Raw genomic sequence first — 21,344 nt, forward strand, 5'->3', positions numbered from 1 at the left:
GCATCCAGGAAACAATTTCACCATTCACACTAATACAGGTGTTCATGTGTAGTGTATCAATGTGTTATTAAATAATAACTGAATAAAATAATATTAAATAAATAATTAAAAACAACATCCATGTTTTGATTGTTTTTTATTTGGACCTCAAGTGTGTAGTCGGCCCCCGAACTGCTGTTTGATAGTTAATGCGGCCCTCGGGCTGAAAAGTTTGGAGACCCCTGTTCTAGAGAATTGGGTGATTTTTCAAATACAGTGGGCCCAGGTCACTATGGCTATGGCTACACTGCCATTTTTTTGTGGAAGAGGCCATGCAAATCATGTTCGTATTTGTATATCTTCTTCCAATTCTTTTTGCAGAAGAAGTTTTTCCGAGGTTTACAGGATCTTTTGAAAGAGGGATTTCTTTCCAACAAATGGCCCTGTCTAAATGGGGCTTTTTATCAGAAAAAAACCTCTGCTGTGAGCACAATTTGCATATCCTTTTCTGCAAAAAAATGTCAGTGTAGCCATAGCCTTCGAGCTATGAAGTTAATGGTCAAGTTGCTAAGAAGGAGTATGAAACAGTAGCACCAGCATACAGGAGCAAAATCAGAAATGCAAAATGAGTTGCACCTAGCAAGGGACATAAAAGGCGATAGGAAGATGGTCTTTACATACATTCAAGTAACAAGATGAAGGAAAGTATAGGTTCTCTATTTAGTAGTAAAAGGAAATCTGATGATTAGTGACATCCAGAAGGCTGAGGTTTTTAATACCAGTTCCTATCAATAAAAAGATTAACAGTGACCAAATACTCAGTGCAATTAATGTTAACAACAAGTGGGAAGGAATGCAAGCAAAAGCAAGGAAAGAAGGCTATTATAATATTTTGATAAGTTAGATGGCCTCAAGTCTGTAGGACTGGATTTTCAGTTAGGCACAGTAGACAGGTACCTAGGGGCATTGGCATTCTAGGGGCACCTAAAAGTGGGTTAAAAGTTTTACTTTTTACTGAAAACAAAAAGGTTTGCTGTAAGCGGGGGGTATTAAAGCTGCTGTGCTTTAATGGTATGTAAGCTGTAATTCTAGCTCGGGCAGGGCCTCATGAAATTCATCCTGGGATACTTAAAGAAATAGCTGAAATAATCTTGGAACTGTCAGTAACTATCTTTGAGAACTCATGGAGAATGGGTGAAGTTCCAGAGGCCTAGAGAAGGGCAAACACTTTGCCCTATCTTTAAAAAGGAGAGCAAAGAGGACCCAAGAAATTATAGACCAATCGGCTTAACTTTGACACCTGGAAAAACAAAATGAAGCAAATTTTAAACAATCACACTGTAAGCACATAGGCTATAATAAGGTTATAAAAAAAAGCTAGCATGGATTTGTCAAGAACAAAACATGCCAAACCAGCCTAATATCCTTATTTGACAGGCCTAATGGAGGGGGCTATATCTTGGTTTTAATAAGGCTTTGGACACAGCCCCAATTGCGGTGTCATAAGCAAACTAGGGAATTGTGATGTAGACATAATAAATAATAGGTAGGTTTACAGCTGTCTGAAAGACTATACTAATTATCAATGTAATTGAATCAACATAATTGTCAATGATTCACTGACCAAATGGGAAGATAAATCTAGTTGATCCCACTCAGCCCTGAGCACAGTGCTATTCTATATTTTCAGTCATGACTTGGATTAGGAAGTGGAGAACATGCAACTTTTGCTAAAGACAACATATAAGAGGTTGCAAACATTTTGGAGGATAGGATTGGAATTCAAAACAACTTTGCCAGGTTAGATAAGGGGTCTAAAATAAATAAGGGTATGTCTACATTACCCTCCTAGTTCGAACTAGGAGGGTAATGTAGGCATACCGCACTTGCAAATGAAACCCGGGATTTGAATTTCCCGGGCTTCATTTGCATAAGCGGGGAGCCGCCATTTTTAAATCCCCGCTGGTTCGAACCCCGTGCAGCGCGGCTACACAGGGCTCGAACTAGGTAGTTCGGACTAGGTGCCTATTCCAAACTACCGTTACTCCTCGTGAAACGAGGTGTACCGGTAGTTCGGAATAGTCACCCTAGTCCGAACTACCTAGTTTGAACCCCGTGTAGCCACGCTGCACGGGGTTCGAACCAGCGGGGATTTAAAAATGGCGGCTCCCCGCTTATGCAAATGAAGCCCGGGAAATTCAAATCCCGGGTTTCATTTGCAAGTGCGGTATGCCTACATTACCCCGCTAGTTCGAACTAGCAGGGTAGTGTAGACATACCCTGTGATAAAATTCAATAATGACAAATGAAAAGTGCGACAGGTTGGACCTCCCTGGTCCAATAATGTTGCAACCTGACCAGTCCCAAATGAGAAAATTTTCCAGACCAGGGGAGGTGTCCCCTGCCACCAGCCCTGATCCAGCCTACCCTCTGCCTCTAGCACCCTTTCTTTTCCCCCACCCCCAGCCAGGCTGTCTGCCCTACTGCCACCAGCCCCCTGGCTCCAGGCTGTCATGGGCATCCAGGGTTCTCCAGCCTCCAGCCCCACACGGCTGTGGTTCCTCGGCCCCTTGTTGCTGTGGTTCTCCGGCCCCACTGCTATGGTTCCTTGGCCCCACGCTGCTGCAGGTGGCCAGGTTTTCCCAGCTCCGCGCTGCTGCGTGCTGCTGGGGTTCTCCAGCCCCTAGCTCTGAGCTGCCACAATTCCCAGCCACGTGCTGGCACAGGCTTTTGTGAGGCCCCGATCCTACTGCCGCCCACCAGGCTCCTGGGCCTCCTTTCATTAGCCTCCTGGGTTCTCTGGTCCAAGAGCATTTGTGGTGTTGCCAGACCAGAGCACACTGGTTTTCAAAGGTTCAACCTTAGGAAGGAAAAAATCAAATGCACCACTAAAAATGGGGAATCCCTGGCTAGATGGAAATTCTGCTGAAAAAGTGCTGACTCCAGAGGAATCTAGAGGTACTAAAGGAACACAAATTGAATATATGAAAGAGCTGCAGAAAAGCTAATATCATTCTGGGGGGTTGTAATAGGGTTAGACAGACCACTGTGGCACCTCCTGCTAGTTGTTCAGGCAATTAGCTCAGTCCAGCTCCCGCATGCCCTCCTCAGGTGGTGTCTCATCCGTTGTTTCTTCTGCTGTCTCTAGCTTCTTCAGGACCTGGACCTGTGTTGCTTCCAGAGCATGCCATTCTTTTCAGGGCCTGGCTCTCTCACTCTGCCCCCCAACTCCATTCTCCTTCTTTCTGGGGGTACCAACAATCCTCAGTCCTGGCACCTGCCTAAGTGGCCAATTGCAGCCCAAAGTCTAGGTCTTTGCTTCAGGGGCAAACTGCTGTCAGGATCAGCCATGCCCATAAGGGCAAGTGTGGTGCAAGGGGGCAGGGAGACCTTGGCCCACCCACTATGTTGGGTCCTGACTCAGAGACCCTCTATGTGACAGCAATGCACTGCATCTCCTGCAACTCCCTTTATCCACTTCCTCATAGCCCCAGCACCTTCCCAGCATATTGTATCAGTAACCCCAGTCAGGTAGCCAGTCAGATTAGAGCACCTGCTTACTTCCCTAACCCTGCCAAGCACTTTTCTAAGCAGCCAGTTCATCTCCCTCAAGCTCCAGGAAGAGACTGAGTTCCTCTTTTCCTGCAGCCCTTCTCATAGGGCCCACCATGGGCCTGGTTGGCTGTTTCTTAACCTTTACCTGATTGCCTTCCAATACGCCTTTTCCAAGGTTGCTTTAGCCTCTTCCATGCCAGTGTTATTAACAGGAGTGTTATATGCAAGACACGGGAGGCAATTTTCCTGTCCTATTTGGCACAGATGAGGTCTTAGTGGGATACTTTGTGTAGTTCTGGATGCCACACTTTAAAAAAAATATGGCTAAACTGTAGAGTGTCCAGTAGTGAACAACAAAAACAATATGAAGTTTAGAAAAGCTGACTTCTGAGGAAAGGTTAAAAAACACGGGCATGTGTAGAAAAGAAAACTGAAGGCAGTCCTGATAGCAGTCTTCAAATACGTTAAGGGCTGTTCTTAAAAGGATCATGGTTTTGTTGTAGTTGTTTTTGCAATTTCCACTAAAGATAAGACAAGAAGTAACCAGCTTAATACGAAGCAAGGGAGTCTTAGGTGAGATACTAGGAAAACATTCTAACTATGAAAGTAGTTAAGTTCTGAAGTAGACATCCAAGGGAAATTGTGGATTCACTCTCATTTTAGGTTTTCCAGAACAGGTTGGAAAAGCACCAGTCAGAGATGGTCTCGGTTTATGTGCATGCGGCTCCACACAGGAGCATAAACTCGATGACCTCCAGGATGAAGATTGACCCCTTGAACTTGATTCAGTAGTATAATGGGAAACAAGTGTAGGGAGGAGAGGACAGTCTGGATGTGCTGGTGGTAGCCCATGATTCTGAAGAGATGCTGTAGCATTCTGTACTAAATGGAGACACCTACATGCTGACAGCTTCATGCCCAGATATATGATATTGCTTTTGTCCACACACAGGGTGATGAAGGTTTATTTAGCACAAGGCCAGATGATCCTTCTCCTAAATGGATGGAATGGAGTCTCCTGGCTAACTGAAGATGACAAAAATTGTGGCTAGCCAATGCTGATGTGGACAGCCTAGTATCACTGAGGAATAAAGGAGTGTTGGGTGGTGTATCATGTAGTGCAGCAATGAGCTCTATATTGGGGGGATGGCTGTCTGCAATGAATGAGACATGGCAGGCTTTTCCCTTTGGCTCTGCTGCAACAGCATTACTCTTTTTGTGGGGGCCTTCTAGGAGAGGAGAAATTGTATGGGTTATAATGTGCAGAAAACTGTGAAAAGGTGTAATAATAAAGGAAGGCTTCAGACTGAGGTCTTCTTATTGGATCTGATTCTCATTTACCCAACTTTGACAGTAAAAAGGAGTCTTAAAGTGTGAGTTCATTACAGATAAACTCACTCAATGGTCTCTTTACACTGCCAGAATGGTGTAAAAGAGCCTTAGTGAAAATGAGAATCAGGGCCATTGAGTTCAATGTTTGGAAGAACTCCCCTACTAACAATAACGTTTTCACATAATCACTAATGACCTGTCTATTATTCCTTCCCTCTCTCTGTACTAGCATGTTCTGCTGCAGCGGCTATTGTCCTTTTAGGTTAGATCTGGAATGAGCTTGTATTTGCTCCTACTTTAAAAAAAAAAAGCTGAAGCTCCATAAAAAGCTGTAACATCAGCTTGAATAATGAGAGGACAGCTATTGTTTTGAGGCTGTGTGTTCAACAGAAAACATGCCAAGAACAGATCACTTCTGGTCACTGAAGACAATGGAAAGTGCCATACAGGAGGTGTCCAGGAATTTATAATGATTTGTACTTCTTGCAAAAGACACACAGAGAGAAACCTTCTTGAGTGGTAGTGAAGACACTGATAGTCAGGTATCAACATGAGCTTGATGGATGGAATAATATTCCTAAACTAAATTTAGGGAAAGCATTGGAATCAGAAGTCCTGTTGTCAGTATGCCATATAAATGAGCTATTCTATCTCTGGGGAGTAATTATTATTTTGGAGATACGTTGCCCTAAATTTTAACTGAAACAAATGTTCTGATTTGTATTTTCTCCATTGTAATTGAAGGAAAACTAATTATCTGAGAAAAAGAGCTATCATCAGTCGTTAAGAGCCAGATAGCTTTTCCCACAGCTAATGACCCAAAGGAAACTGAGAACAGTCAAGTGTGTTTTCCAGTCATTATTGCATATCATATGAAAATGGAGAAACATCTTGCAACCAGTTAGAATTAGACCAGAATCACCTGTGGAGCATGTCTGGTGAGTCCGTAAAAGAGTTGTTTGATGATCATTTTAGCATCCTCCACTTTCTGGAAGATGCATTTCAATCATTTGCAAATAAGATGACTATCATTCACGAGTTGGGATTCAAAAATACACCACAAGTATTTCCCTTCTTAGGAAGAGATTTTCAAAAGGGGGCTGGGGAACATACCACCTGCTGACTTTCAGTGAAACTGGTGTTATCAAATTTCATAGACAAATTAGACGCTTACAGATTTTAAGACAAGAAGGAACTTTTAGAATTTGGGTAAAACCCACTTCATCAGATCAGATAAGATCAGATAAGATAAGTTTGAGAGGGTTCCCATTGAAAGCAATGGCTAAGATCAACAGGGTCAGGCTTTCACTACAGATCTCTATCAAGGAACAGAAAGAGACCAATCCTATATTCCTTATACATCCCGAAGTTCCAGTGCAGACAATGCAAGCTTGAGCTGCATGATCAAGGCATTGCTCAGTGTCAGAATTTTTAAAGGATGATAATGTATGGGTTGTTGAGTATTATTTAGATTGCAGTCATGCCAGACACTTTCCAAACACAGCTGAAGACTGAAATACTCCCTGTACCAAAAGACAATCAAAAAAAGATGAAGACAGAAAAAAGGGAGGGAAGGGATATACATGCACAAGTAAAGCGATCAGATTAAGGGAAGCTATAACTTCTGTTAGTCCCTTTTTCTCTTTGTATTGGTGTTTGTAGCCATGGTGAGTTAGTGGCCTTTTTATATTAAGGATGTTTCAAAGGTGCCAACCAAACAGGTGGCAAATTACACAATGTAATCTGATGTTCCCTTCAAACATATGCTCCTATTAGCATTACCTCATCTTCCCTCCTTCCCACCTCTACCCACTCCTTTTGCTTCACTCACCTGTTGTGTTTTATCCTTAAACTCAACTGGAAGCGCTTTATGGCAGGCAGTAACCTTTTACTATATATTTGCACAGCTCCTAGAATAATGGGGCCCTGATTCCCAAGAGGGGTTTCTATGCTCTAATCCAGAGTATATTAAAAAAAACACATAATATCATAAGTGTTGTTAGGACACAGTGCCTAAAACAAAATAGCATTCCATCATTACAACAAAATGCCCAAGAAAGATTCTCCTAGAAAGATTGGTTAAAGAAAAAAGGAGATATTAGCCTATCTCCAATTAAAATGTAATGAGAAATTGCTGGAATTTAGTATCAAATTGCACATCTCATTTTTGTACATCTCTCAGTATTTCTTGGCTTAGAATTCCTCTACATGGGAAATCAATGATGTGCAGTTCCCTCTGAAAATAAGGCTATGTCTACACTGCAGAGCTTTTCCAGGATACCTCTGAGCTCTGCCATGTCCAAGGAACATGTCTGCTTTTCCAAAAGAAATTTCGGAAAAGCAGATGCTTTTTTTCGGCATCCCTGTAAACCTCATTCTATGAGAAAGAAGGATTATTCCAAAAGAGGGCTTTTTCTAACATTTGGCCTCATGTAGACTGGTTTGCAATTTGCGTATCTTTTTCCGACTTTTCTTTGTAGTGTAGACATAGAAGCAGAAACAAAAGAAGGAACAGAAACAAAAACATGTATCATCTATCTGAAGAAGTGGGTTGTGCACACGAAAGCTCATGATACCATCTACGTTTCTGTTAGTCGCCAAAGGACACGTCTACATTATATAACTAGTGCTATTCCGAAATAATAGTCTGCGTCTACACAGCAGGCACTTATTTCGAAATTGTGTCAAAATACTGTCAAGCTGGAGGACTTCTTACTCCAACTCCTATAACCCTCGCTATATAAGAAATAAGAGAAGTCGGAGGAAGAATGTTCTATTTCAAAATAAGTGCTGTGTGGATGCTCCCTATTTAGAAATAAGCTATTTTGAAATAAGCTATGCAATTGACGTAGTTCAATTTGTGTAGCTTATTTCAAGTTAAGCCCTGCAGGGTAGACCTATCTTAAGGCACTGAAGGACTATTTGTTATTTTTAATTTTTTCTCAATTACAGACTATCACAGATACCGCTCTGAAACTTCTCTCTCAATAATTATCCTTCAGGTCAACTTCAAAACTTGTGGGACAAATAAGCTCTGAATGAAGCCATTTTCTAATGAATCATCAACTTCAGCTTCTTGTTTGACTAAACAATTAAGCTTTGCCTCCATGAAACCCTTGCATCATCATTCATTCAAATCCACAAAAATATAAACACCTCTAAATAATGCTTAGACTTTAGAATGGAAAATGACACCACTCCTGGTTAGATACACACAAAGAAAGCCTTTTCATTGAGTTCAAAGGGCTTTGGAGCTTGGAGCCAGCTTGGTGATGTACAGTTAGTCCAGAAATCTGTAAAAGGCACTAGCAAGAAATTCAGGATTCCTTAAACCTTTTTGAATTGAGGAATACATTTAGTATCTAACAGATGCTCTAAAAATTCAGAAATATCCTCATTAATCCTTTCTCTTTAATGTCCCCTTTCATGCCTGCATGAGTCTGTGCATTTAAATTATTCTCCAGTGTCATCCATTTTCTTAAAACTGTGTAATGCTTCAATTAAAATAGCTATTACAGCTTTCATTGATACAACATCATCCTTAAGTTCCCCCAGGGTAGCATTCCCAGTTTGAACATTGACTGGCAGAGTGACTTGTGGTCAGTTTGGCCTTTCAGATCTATGCAATGTCTGAAATCTTTGCAATCCATTTTTTGTTTCCTTGCAAATGAACCTAGAAAAAACCTAGTTGTAAAGAAAGGTCTCAGTTGCAGCATGTGATGGGGAAAAGGAAGCCATACCTAGACTTTAGTAAGGCATTTGATACGGAAAGGAAGCCATACCTATACTTTAGTAAGGCATTTGATACGGTCTCAGATGATATTCTTATCAATAAACTAAGCAAATACAACTTAGATTAGGCTACTATAAGGTGTGTGCATAACTGGCTGGATATCCATACTCAGGGTATGTCTACACTACAGCGCTAATTCAAACTAACTTAATTCTAATTGGTCCACATTGAGTGGACCCTGAACCAAGGTTAAGGCTGGCTGGAACCAGTGCCGGCAGGGCATCAGATTAGGACTCAGAGCGTGGAGATGCTGTCTCAGGCTAGCCGAGGGCTGTGCTTAAAGGAACCTGACTCCCACCCCAGACAGACAGTTCTCAGGGGTTCCATGCTCGCTTGTCTAACTCGATGAGGGACAGCAAAGCAGTCCTGTCTTGGGGTGCCCTGAATGCCCACACTCGGCACATCACAGCACTCGGCCATCAGCCCGGATGCACTTGCCACAGGCTGCCATCCAGGGAGAGGGGTCAATCGGAGGGCTGCAGGAGAGCTTCCACCCTGAGAAGCCCGCAGAGCCACCCCAGTCCTCCCCATCAGGGGCTCGTACCCCATTGCTCCCTCACCTCCTTCCACTTGCCCCTCCCTAGCCCCCCTTCCTGATGTACAAAATAAAGGACACGTGTGTTCAAAAATAGAAACTCTCTTTATTGAACAAAACTCAGGGAGACTGGGAAAAGAAGGTGGGAGGGGGAAGAGAGAGGGTGGGAGTGGGAAGGAGGAAATTTGGGAGGAGGGAGCTGGAAGGGGGAAGCCAGGGGAAGAAGAAGGAGGGGAAGTATCAAACTATGGTACACCATATCTTCAGTACTGTGTACAGATGTGATCTTCTCACCCCAGAAAAGATATTTTGGCCTTGGAAAAGGTTCCGAAAAGGGCAACTAAAATGATCAGGGGTTTGGAACAGGTCCCATATGAAGAGAGGCTAAAGAGACTGGGACTTTTCAGCTTAGAAAAGAGGGGACTGAGGGGGGATATGATAGAGGTCTATAAAAGCATGAGTGGTACGGAGAGGGTGCATAAAGAAAAGTTCTTCATTAGTTCCCATAATAGAAGGACTAGAGGACACCAAATGAAATGAATCAGTAGCAGGCTTCAAACTAATAACAGAAGGTTCTTCTTCACAAAGCAAATTGAACCTGTGGAACTCCTTGCTGCATGAGGCTGTGAAGGCTAGAACTAGAACAGAGTTTAAAGAGAAGTTAGATAAATTCATGGAGGATGGGTCCATGGAGTACTATTAGCTAGGGGGTAGAAATGGTATCCCTGGCCTCTGTTTGTGGAAGGCTGGAGATGGATGGCACGAGACAAATGGCTTGGTCACTGTCTTCGGTTCATCCCCTCCAGGGTACCTAGTGTTGGCCACTGTTGGCAGACAGGCTACTGGGCTAGATGGACCTTTGGTCTGACCCAGTACAGCCATTCTTATGTTTTTATGTTCTAAGCTCAGGGCTCAGGGTTGGGGTCTCACTCGACCAGCTTGATTTTCATGCAAACCTGCTCCTGGGTGGCCAGGCTGGCAGCTATCCTGCCCTAGACGGCCACTTTCCTGTGCCTAGTGCGGATTAACTTTGTAGTGTAGACATACCCTCAGAGAGTAGTTATTAATGGTTCACAATCCTGCTGGAAAGGCATAACAAATGGAGTTCCACAGGGGTCTGTTTTGGGACCGGCTCTGTTCAACATCTTCACCAACCATTTAGATATTGGCATAGAAAGTACGCTTATTAAGTTTGCAGATGATACTAAGCTGGGAGGGGTTACAACTAATCTGGAGGATAGGGTCATAATTCAAAATGATCTGGACAAATTGGAGAAATGGTCTGCAGTAAACAGGATGAAGTTTAATAAAGACAAATGCAAAGTGTTCCACTTAGGAAGGAACAATCCGTTTCACATATACAGAATGGGAAGTGACTGTCTGGGAAGGAGTACGGCAGAAAAGAATCTAGGGGTTATAGTCGACCTCAAGCTGAATATGAGTCAGCAGTGTGATGCTGTTGCAAAAAAAGCAAACATGATTCTGGGATGCATTAACAGGTGTGTTGTGAGCAAGACACGAGAAGTCATTCTTCCTCTCCACTCTGCGCTAGTTAGGCCTCAGTTGGAGTATTGTGTCCAGTTCTGGGCACCACATTTCAAGAAAGATGTGGAAAAATTGGAGAGGGTCCAGAGAAGAGCAACAAGAATGATTAAAGGTCTTGAGAACATGACCTATGAAGGAAGGCTGAAAGAATTGGGTTTGTTTAGTTTAGAAAAGAGAAAATTCAGGGGGGACATGATAGCCATTACCAGGAATCTAAAAGGGTGTCATAAAGAGAAGGGAGAAAACTTGTTCATCTTGGCCTCTCAGGATAGAACAAGAAGCAATGGGCTTAAACTGCAGCAAGGGAGATTTAGGTTGGACATTAGGAAAAGGTTTCTAACTGTCAGGGTAGAATAAATTGCCCAAGGAGGTTGTGGAATCTCCATCTCTGGAGATATTTAAGAGTAGGTTAGATAAATGTCTATCAGGGATGGTCTAGACAGTATTTGGTCCTGCCATGAGGTAGGGGACTGAACTCTCGAGGTCCCTTCCAGTCCTAGTATTCTATGATTCTATGATCGATGCACTGAGGTAAATGGTTGTGGTAGTAAGTGGCTGGAGAGACAGCCATGGCAAAAGGACATGCTCATCTGCCATGAACTGTAGGAGCAAGAGCCTGTGCAGTTAGCAGAGGAAAGACAGCTGCATGTTCAATCAATTTTTTTCTCTCATGTTTGAAAATTATGCAATATGTTTCTCCTTCATTTGCATTGGGAAGTAAATCCACTCGAGTCCCTTGGGAATCAGCTAGTGTTAAAAACACAATGAAGGTAAAACTACACTGCTAGGTCTACCGACAGGGGGAGGGAACGGGTGTGGGGAAGAAGCAACTGCACCGGGCGGGGGCACTGGAACAATTTTATGGTGGGGCTGTGGAAAGCCATTAAACCATACTATAAACTCTGATAACTCTGCGGCACCTCTGCCCCTCTCATTCCTATGGCTCTGGGGCCCAGTGATTCAAAAGGGCCTGGAGCTCTCAGCTACCACTGCTGCTACTCTGGCAGTGATGGTGACTGAAGACCTGAGCCCTTTAAATTGCATTCTGGGCAGCACTGAGAGCTGCCTAACCCCAGCCCTGCCCCTTCCACCTGAGGCCCTATCCCTTCTGAGGCATCAAGCTGCCCCTCCCCCTCCATGTTGCTGCCCAAGGAGCCTGGCGAGGTTGTCCAGCTCCACCGTGCACTGCATATTAAGGTGTATTTGTACCACAGGTAGGTATACCCATGCTACCTTTAATATAGCTAATGGAAGCAAACGTAGTAGTGAATACCATGGCAGCACAGGCTTCAGCATGGATGAGTCACTCCACGCCAAGCCTGCTGGAGACCCTGGGTGTAAACTCAGGTTGCTGGCCCAACCTGAGGTCTGCACCAAGTAGAAACAGAAACAATTCTGGGTGCACAGAAATCCCAGCAGGTGCAAGAAATCCCCGGTGTGGCCCTGACAGGAAGGGGGAAATAGAGACACAGAACAAGATTCTCGAAAAGAGGAGACATCTGCTCGTATGATTATTATTATTTATTGTTTATTTGTTGCTATTTGTAGTATCACAGTGCCTGGGAGCCCAAGCCACGGGGCTAGATGCTGGACAAACACAGAACTAAAAGAAGGGCCCTGTTCCAAAGAGTTTACCATCTTGTGTTTAGGCACCTACCTATTGTTTCAAGCTTCTGACAGTGCCCATTGACCTCAAAGGACCAATGGAATGAAAAAACTTCATGGGCGCTGCTGGGTTCTCAGCAATTTTGAAAAATCAGCCAGCTGTCTAAATACAGACTTCTGAGCCTATCTTTAACCTTCTATTTTTTTTAAAAATGTGGGTATATTAATCAGAGAACAAAGGTAAGAGATTTGTCATCTTAATCATTGTATAGATGCAACAGAATATACTTCCATACAAGACAATGGCAATCTGGTCACCTTGGCAAAAGAAGGCTGACTTTGTGGTCCTGGAAGCCAGTGGTGAAGCACTTGTTAATTTCAGTGGGAACTGGCTTGGGCTCCAAATCAGCAGAACTGAGGAAGGTGCATATGATATTAAAGTAGTGACTTTGCTAGCTTTTAAGGAATTCTAAATTAAAACAACGAGGCATTAAGAAAAAATGTATTCTAGCCAACAGGGTCTCTTTAGAGAGAGAAGGCAAGAAAAAAAAATCTCTCCAAGCTCTTAACATCAACAAGCTTCATTAAAAAATCAATGGAGAATTAAAAAGTAAGAATAAATTAGATTGGCAAGAAATAAGGATGATACAAAACCCTGCTATGGGTCCTGGAAAAGCAAAGTGATTTGGTGCCAGTCATCATTACTTGGAAAGGCAGAATACAGCAAAGGAAGGGAATGCCATGTGACACAAGAAAGAACACCAGGAAGGAGGAAGAGTGGGAATCTTGCACCAGAATGGAATGGCCATACATGGGGTATTTGTTTTTAGTCATGTTCTTCCTTTTTAACTGACTGGAAATGGGTGAGGGAACTTGGTGCTTAACAAGGTGACTTACTAACAGTCACATATTTCTAGAGGCTGGATTCTGACACCCTAACCTTGAAAAGTAATTGACATCACGAGTAAACTGTGGAAAGGTGTCTGCCCCAGACAGGTCAACAAAAGATTACCAGCAATCTGAGAGCTCAGTTAGCCCACCTGGAGAGTGTGTCAGGTTTGATTTGTTATTGGAGCCAGCTGGGGGTGAAGAGGGTCTTCTTCATTTAAAATAAATATGAGGAAGGGGCCAGGAGAGATGAGGTAAGGAATTCTCCTCTCTGGGAAAGAGTGGGAAAGACAGATTGAACTTGGTGACAGGGACGGAATTAATCTGGGGAAAGAGCCAGGTGCGGAGAGGCTCAGAATTAATCTGGGGAATTAATCTGGGGAAAGAGCCAGGTGCGGAGAGGCAGTTCTGAGGGAGATACATTCCAACACAGACTAAAGGAGCTGGAGGAATGTAGGGAGAAGCCAGAGGCCAGGGGACCAGCAGAGAGGCTCTGTTAAACAAAGACAGCAGGGGACCAGCATGAAGGATTTGGAGGCAGGAAGTGGCCAAGGGAAACAGTAACAAAAAACAGGACTATGTAGCACTTTAAAGACTAACAAGATGGTTTATTAGATGATGAGCTTTCGTGGGCCAGACCCGCTTCCTCATATCAAATAGTGGAAGAAAATTGGCACAACCATATATACCAAAGGATACAATCAAAAAAATGAACACATATGAAAAGGACAAATCAAATTTCAGAACAGAAGAGGGATGAGGGGGGGAGGTAAATGTCTGTGAGGTAATGATATTAGAGGTGATAATTGGGGAAGCTGTCTTTGTAATGGGTAAGATAATTAATAATTAAAAAAACAAATTGAAAGAGCCAGACGAATACCTAGAAACCATCTACTTCAAGACAGACCGAAGAAAACCAACAATAGAACACCACTTGTCATCACCTACAGGCCCCAACTTAAACCTTTCAACCAGAAAGGGCATTCTCTCAATGACTTGATTACCTGCATCCTGCTTCAAAGACCTTTTAACACCAGACTTAAAAGAGAATCCTCTGAACTGTCATCGATGCTTAAATTCGACACTTTACGCCTAAGTCTAAACAAAGACATTAATTATCTTACCCATTATAAAGATAGCTTCCCCAATTATCACCTCTAATATCATTAGCTCACAGACATTTACCTCCGCCCCATAACCCCCCTTCTCTTCTGAAATTTGATTTGTCCTTTTCATATGTGTTCATTTTCTTGATTGTACCTTTTGGTATATATGGTTGTGCCAATTTTCTTCCACTATTTGATCTGAGGAAGTGGGTCTGGCCCACGAAAGCTCATCACCTAATAAACCATCTTGTTAGTCTTTTAAGTGCTACTTAGTCCTGTTTTTTGTTTCAGCTACACCAGACTAACACGGCTACATTTCTATCACTAAGGGAAACAGTAGTGTGCCTCAGGAAGTAGACCTAGATATTTAATACAGCCTCTCTGAGCAGGAACCCAAAGCAGAGAGTGTCCCTATGGACACAAGGAAGGAGCATGCAGGCCTGACATGAGAACTATTGAGTGCAGGGTGAGGTGTAATGCTGAGCAGGCTGATGGATTTCTTGTGTGGGACCACTTGTGAACTTCTGCTTGTACTTTTTTTACAAGCTGGAATTAAAATGTGACCTGACTGGAAATCTAGACTAGGGGGACCATCAGCCAGAGCAGAAAAGTGGAAAAATCCATTATGTCATGCCCAGCTGTCAGTGGAGATGCTAGTGGTGAGTCAGCTCTTCCACCTACTCTCATTAAATTCAGTGAGCAGTGCTGCTCATTGTGAATAAGGGGATCAGAGTCTGGCTGTGTGAAGAGAGTAGCGGATGTGCTTGCAAATACTTGCCTTTGCAAGTGGATTATAAATCTTGTCACATTCAAACATTGTCCCCACCATGACTGAGAGAGCGCACATTTCTCAGAGGTGCACTCTGCTTGGAAAATGTGACCTACACAGCTCTGATACTATCAGAGCAGTCAGGTCAAATGACAAGGAAAAGGGCTGCATAAAAAATCTTCCAACAATTCTTTTATTGACTTTTTGGTTTGACTTCACCATGCATTCTGCTAAAGCCAAGTGGATGTGCTCTGATCACTTTGATGCTGTGTGCAATGAATTGCTTTTTATGTTGGAAGTTCTACCTGTCTGCTAAGTTTGGTGCCAGTTTGTTAAGGAGGTCAATGTGCCATCAGAGTTATGCATTTGCTTTGCTTATTTCTGTGATAGCTTCTGCCCTTGGATGCAATGCAGTTTGGATCAGGGCAGTAGAAAATGCTAATTCATCACTGATCCTGCAACTCATGTCACACATATTTTCAGGACGGTATCAAAGAAAGATTTCCAGAATCAAAGATCCTGATGATATTATCCTGTTATGTTGAAAGTACAGAAATAACTCCTTTTCTTCTCAATATGGGAGTGATTCACTGCTCTAAACCTTTTGGGGTAGCAACATTTAAGGGGGACTCACAATTTAGTATTCTATTAAACCAGGTTCTTGTCAACTGAATTTACAAATTCACATTTGTGGGGACTTGAGCCCTGGTCTTGCAAACATTTAAGCACATACACAGTTTTATTCACATGAACATACTTAAATGTTTCCAGGATCAAAGTCCAGATGACTACAGATTAGCTAGCACTATAGCAATTTACTAGTTTTCCTACTCTAAGTATAGACATATATTTATTACAGTATGCCCAAATAACATATATCCTTTAAAAACAAATACATTCTTAAGCAGTAATTACTAGGACTTGGTGACCTTAAAAGAATGAAAAGTACTTGATTAACTAACTGATGAGGAAATAAACAGCAGTAATATAAGGTGACCTTTAAAGAGCAGCTGATGCCTCATGAAAATGTTTTTTATAAATGTTCATTTGGAAACATTTCTGCCCACATTAGATATCAGGAATCAATTTTCTGTATTCCTGCCCATTTTTCTCCATTGATAGGGGCCTGACATAGTAGAAGTTTGTATTTTTATCAGTGAATCCAATGAAACCCCAGTCTTCCCTGAGTTTGGGAGTGAAGCCTTCATTGACAGTTCAGTTGTGATACTGAATCCGGTTAGTAGAACAACATACCAAATAAGGTGTGACTTAAAGGGCCAGCTCAGTAACCTCATTCATGCTGAAATGTAACATACACCACTACTAATTCCCTTGATTTCATGATTGATTTCAGTAGAATACCCCTGGTGTGAGATGCTATTTAGCATGAATTAACGGGATATTGTAATCTGGCCATATGTTGCATGTAGTCCCCACATGAAAGGACCAGAATCAGACTCTGAATGTCTGATCAGGAGTATTTCATGCTTCCATTTCCAAAAATTCGATTGCTGGATGATGATGATGAAGAAGAAGATGATGACAACAACATTGACGGCCTTAACCACCACAGCTAGATAAATTCATGGACAACAGGCCCATTAATGGCTATTCACCAGGATGGGCAAGGATGATATCCCTAGTCTCTGTTTGCCAGAAACTAGGAATGAGTGACAGTGAATTTATCACATGGTGATTACCTGTTCTGTTCATTCCCTCTGAAGCACCTTGGATTGGCCACTGTCGGCAGACAGGATATTGGGCTAGATGGATCTTTGGTCTGGGCCATTATAGCTGTTCTTATGTTGTTATTAATTAACTAATTAATGATGAATATTCCTAACTATGATATAACACTATTCAGCCATGTTTCTCACCCCAAATACACACCTTCAGTGGAATGCTGCAGGCCATATTCAAAGTTTTGCAAATTTATGTATTCTAAAGAGCTTGATGAGTGGTAAATCTAACCCCAGCACAAGAATTCACAAATATTCCTGAATATTTTAATTCTTCTGTAACTAAATATGCTGTAGATCTAGCCCCAATGTAAGGGCATGCATTAAGAATTCACGTACAGAGGAACTGTTAGGAAACCAAGATCTTGATTTCATATAAATGTTCTTGGTTAGAAATGAAGGAAGGTACAGGAAATGTGATATTTAAGCAGAATTGTTTCTAAACAGAATGTGTTTCAAAGCCTTCATTAGAAATCAGCTGCTCTTTAACAGTTAATTGACTCTTCCAAGTTAATTAGATCATCTAAAGGTTTCTATCTAGATCTTTTTAAAAAGAGAGAGACTGTGTGTGAATATCTAAGTGCACAGAATTTACTGATGTCTGGCCACTTAGAACATGGTAAGTGTCCTAACACTTCTAGTGCAAAACAAGGAAGGATTTTTTTTAAATGTACTCTGAATATTGTATGAGGATCCAGACATGTTCAGTAAACAGATGTAACATTTTCCCCTTTCCTTCCTCTATGTTCCTCTGCCTTGGGGTAGTTTATATTTTTCACTCAGTATTACAAAAACACAAAAGTCAATTTTCTTTTCCCCACCCTCCATCTCTCTGAACTGGTGCTGACAGTCAGCACTATCCTGGAACTCAATTCTTGTCCATCAGAACTAGAGAAGCACCAAAACTTCAGCAATAATTCAAGGCTTCCAAAGGTACCACCACTTGAGCGCCTTCCCCTTCTTTAAAAAAAAAGCAGCTGTTAAAAGGACCTGACCCAGATCTGTAGTGCAAGAAGGTCTGTCCTGTAGCTTGCATCTAAATGTAAAATAGCTGTCTGTGAAGATTAATTTACAGCAATATTAAGACAAATACAGTTTATCACTATCTCACAGGTGCCCCTGCAAGATCAAATTTGTTGTTTTCATGCCGGAAAAGGATCTAAGAGCTCCTTATTGTCATGGACAGTACGTATTTCTCAGGGAAAAAACCCCTTATGTGGCCAGTACAAAGAGAATTGTTTATGTGTCTCTGAGTGGATGCCAAAAAACAAAACAACAACAAAGCCAAAAAACCCAACCACTTGAATTTACTGCTTACATTTTCCGACAGTCTGTCACGCACGAGTGTAAAAATCGTCAATATTCACTTAGTAAAGTTCCTTTCAAACTGGTTGGAAAACACAAGTGTGCTTTGTCCTTTTAACAGTTTAATTTGGACTGAAAGTCTGTCTGTTTGCATATAGGAGAGAACATTGTTTAAAAAAACCCTAGGAAATAGAATGGGACAAATCAGCTCAGAACAGCTTTGCCAAGTGAAATTGAATATGTACCACAAGAAAGGGCTTTTCAAGATTATATACCTGTGTCTGCAGAATATTCATTAGGTGAACTCTTGCTAACACATATTCTTTGCTGTTGACAGGGTGCTAACAATGTGGCCGTGAAATATCAACAATGGGAGATAGAAAAAAACAGTTTGACCAGCTTTCACTTTTGTTGACTTTTGCATTTCAACAGCACTTTGGTGGCCAAACCTTCCCTGTGGAGACAAAGCCTTACTCGAAGGCTGTGTCTACACTGGCATCCCTTCCGGAAAAGGGATGCTAATGTAGCACTTTGGATCTCTTATTCCTACTTGAAAGATCCTTTTTCTTGAAAGTAGGAATAAAAGATCCTCCGGAAAAGGCTTTATTTTCCGGAGAATCACGTCTAGACTGGCGCTTTTCTCCGGCTTATCTCCAAGCCGGAAAAACGCGGCAGCCATGTTAATGCAAATGCCGCGGGGGATATTTAAATCCCCCGTGGATTTGCCTATACCAAAGTGCTACATTAGCATCCCTTTTCCGGAAGGGATGCCAGTGTAGACATAGCCTTAGAGTGCACAAGTCAAGTTGTAGTTTTAACCCATTAGGCTGAACAAGATGAACTTTCAGATCCAAACCCATTAGTATGCTTTTGGTTCTAGATCAGATCCAAAACCTGAAGGGACTTCATTTCTGAGTCAGGGTTGCAGTGCCATGCTATGCAATGAAAACCACTCAGAAATAATTTGAGCTAGTACTATTTCTGCTAGTAGGTCCAAAATTTCACAAGAAAATCACATGAGATTACAATCTTAGGGTACGTCTAGACTACATGCCTCTGTCGCCAGAGGCATGTAGATTAGGCTACCAGACATAGGAAAATGAAGTGGCGATTTAAATAATCGCCGCTTCATTTAAATTTACATGGCTGCCACGCTGAGCCGACAAACAGCTGATCAGCTGTTTGTCGGCTCAGCACGATAGTCTGGACGCGCGGGTGTCGACATCAAAGGCATTTGTCGACCACCCAGGTATACCTCATCCCAGGAGGCATACCTGGGTGGTCGACAAATGCCTTTGATGTCGACACCCGCGTGTCCAGACTATCGCGCTGAGCCGACAAACAGCTGATTAGCTGTTTGTCGGCTCAGCGCGGCAGCCATGTTAATGCAAATGCCGCGGGGGATATTTAAATCCCCCGTGGATTTGCCTATACCAAAGTGCTACATTAGCATCCCTTTTCCGGAAGGGATGCCAGTGTAGACATAGCCTTAGAGTGCACAAGTCAAGTTGTAGTTTTAACCCATTAGGCTGAACAAGATGAACTTTCAGATCCAAACCCATTAGTATGCTTTTGGTTCTAGATCAGATCCAAAACCTGAAGGGACTTCATTTCTGAGTCAGGGTTGCAGTGCCATGCTATGCAATGAAAACCACTCAGAAATAATTTGAGCTAGTACTATTTCTGCTAGTAGGTCCAAAATTTCACAAGAAAATCACATGAGATTACAATCTTAGGGTACGTCTAGACTACATGCCTCTGTCGCCAGAGGCATGTAGATTAGGCTACCAGACATAGGAAAATGAAGTGGCGATTTAAATAATCGCCGCTTCATTTAAATTTACATGGCTGCCACGCTGAGCCGACAAACAGCTGATCAGCTGTTTGTCGGCTCAGCACGATAGTCTGGACGCGCGGGTGTCGACATCAAAGGCATTTGTCGACCACCCAGGTATACCTCATCCCAGGAGGCATACCTGGGTGGTCGACAAATGCCTTTGATGTCGACACCCGCGTGTCCAGACTATCGCGCTGAGCCGACAAACAGCTGATTAGCTGTTTGTCGGCTCAGCGCGGCAGCCATGTACATTTAAATGAAGCGGCGATTATTTAAATCGCCGCTTCATTTTCCTATGTCTGGTAGCCTAATCTACATGCCTCTGGCGACAGAGGCATGTAGTCTAGACGTACCCTTAGTCTTGATTCTACCTCTGTCCCAACTTCAATCTAAATTTGAACTAGCTCTGAATATAGACAGTTTCTTCAGTGAAAGGCCAATGGCAGTATAATTCCATGACTTCCTTCTTGGTATGGCATAGTGATATATCTATGACACATAAAAACTATGTTGATATTCACTGTACATAAAGGCTGTGTCTAGACTGGCAAGTTTTTCCGGAAAATCATCTGCTTTTCCGGAAAAACTTGCCAGCTGTCTACACTGGCCGCTTGAATTTCCGGAAAAGCACTGACGATCCCATGTAAAATCATCAGTGCTTTTCCGGAAAAACTATGCTGCTCCTGTTTGGGCAAAAGTCTTTTTCCGAAAGACTTTTGTGCAAAAGGGCCAGTGTAGACAGCATAGTACTGTTTTCCGCAAAAAAGCCCCGATCGTGAAAAAGGCGATCGGGGCTTTTTTGCAGAAAATCGCGTCTAGATTGGCCATGGACGCTTTTCCGCAAAAAGTGCTTTTGCAGAAAAGCATCCTGCCAATCTAGACACGCTTTTCTGAAAATGCTTTTAACGGAAAACTTTTCCGTTAAAAGCATTTTTGGAAATTCATGCCAGTCTAGACGTAGCCATATTGGTATATGCTAGAATTGTAAAATGTTCATAGTAAAAGTCATACAAAACAGATATGTAATGGAGTGTATTTGTCATTATTCGACCGAGCAACCATGGCTAGACTTCATTCTTCTTCATCAATCCAGGTGACACTGACTTGAAAACTTCCAAAATGATGACACAGTCATGAAAAAGCTAATTTGGTGGCTCTGTTACATCATTGCCAGACAAAAGGTCTTACGGAAATGTTACTTCCTGGAATAATATGGCAATGAGGCAGATAATTGAGAAATACAAAACTAGCCTGTTATAAGCACAGGAAGGAAATATGAAAGTACTCCTGTTCTTCTGCTTTTTGTTTAATCAAAACATATTAATGTAAAATATGCGTTTTAATTGCAGTCATTCC

This window comes from Pelodiscus sinensis, chromosome 17 (genome assembly GCF_052426305.1).
Source record: "Pelodiscus sinensis isolate ZL-2025 chromosome 17, ASM5242630v1, whole genome shotgun sequence".
Lineage (NCBI taxonomy): Eukaryota > Metazoa > Chordata > Testudines > Trionychidae > Pelodiscus > Pelodiscus sinensis.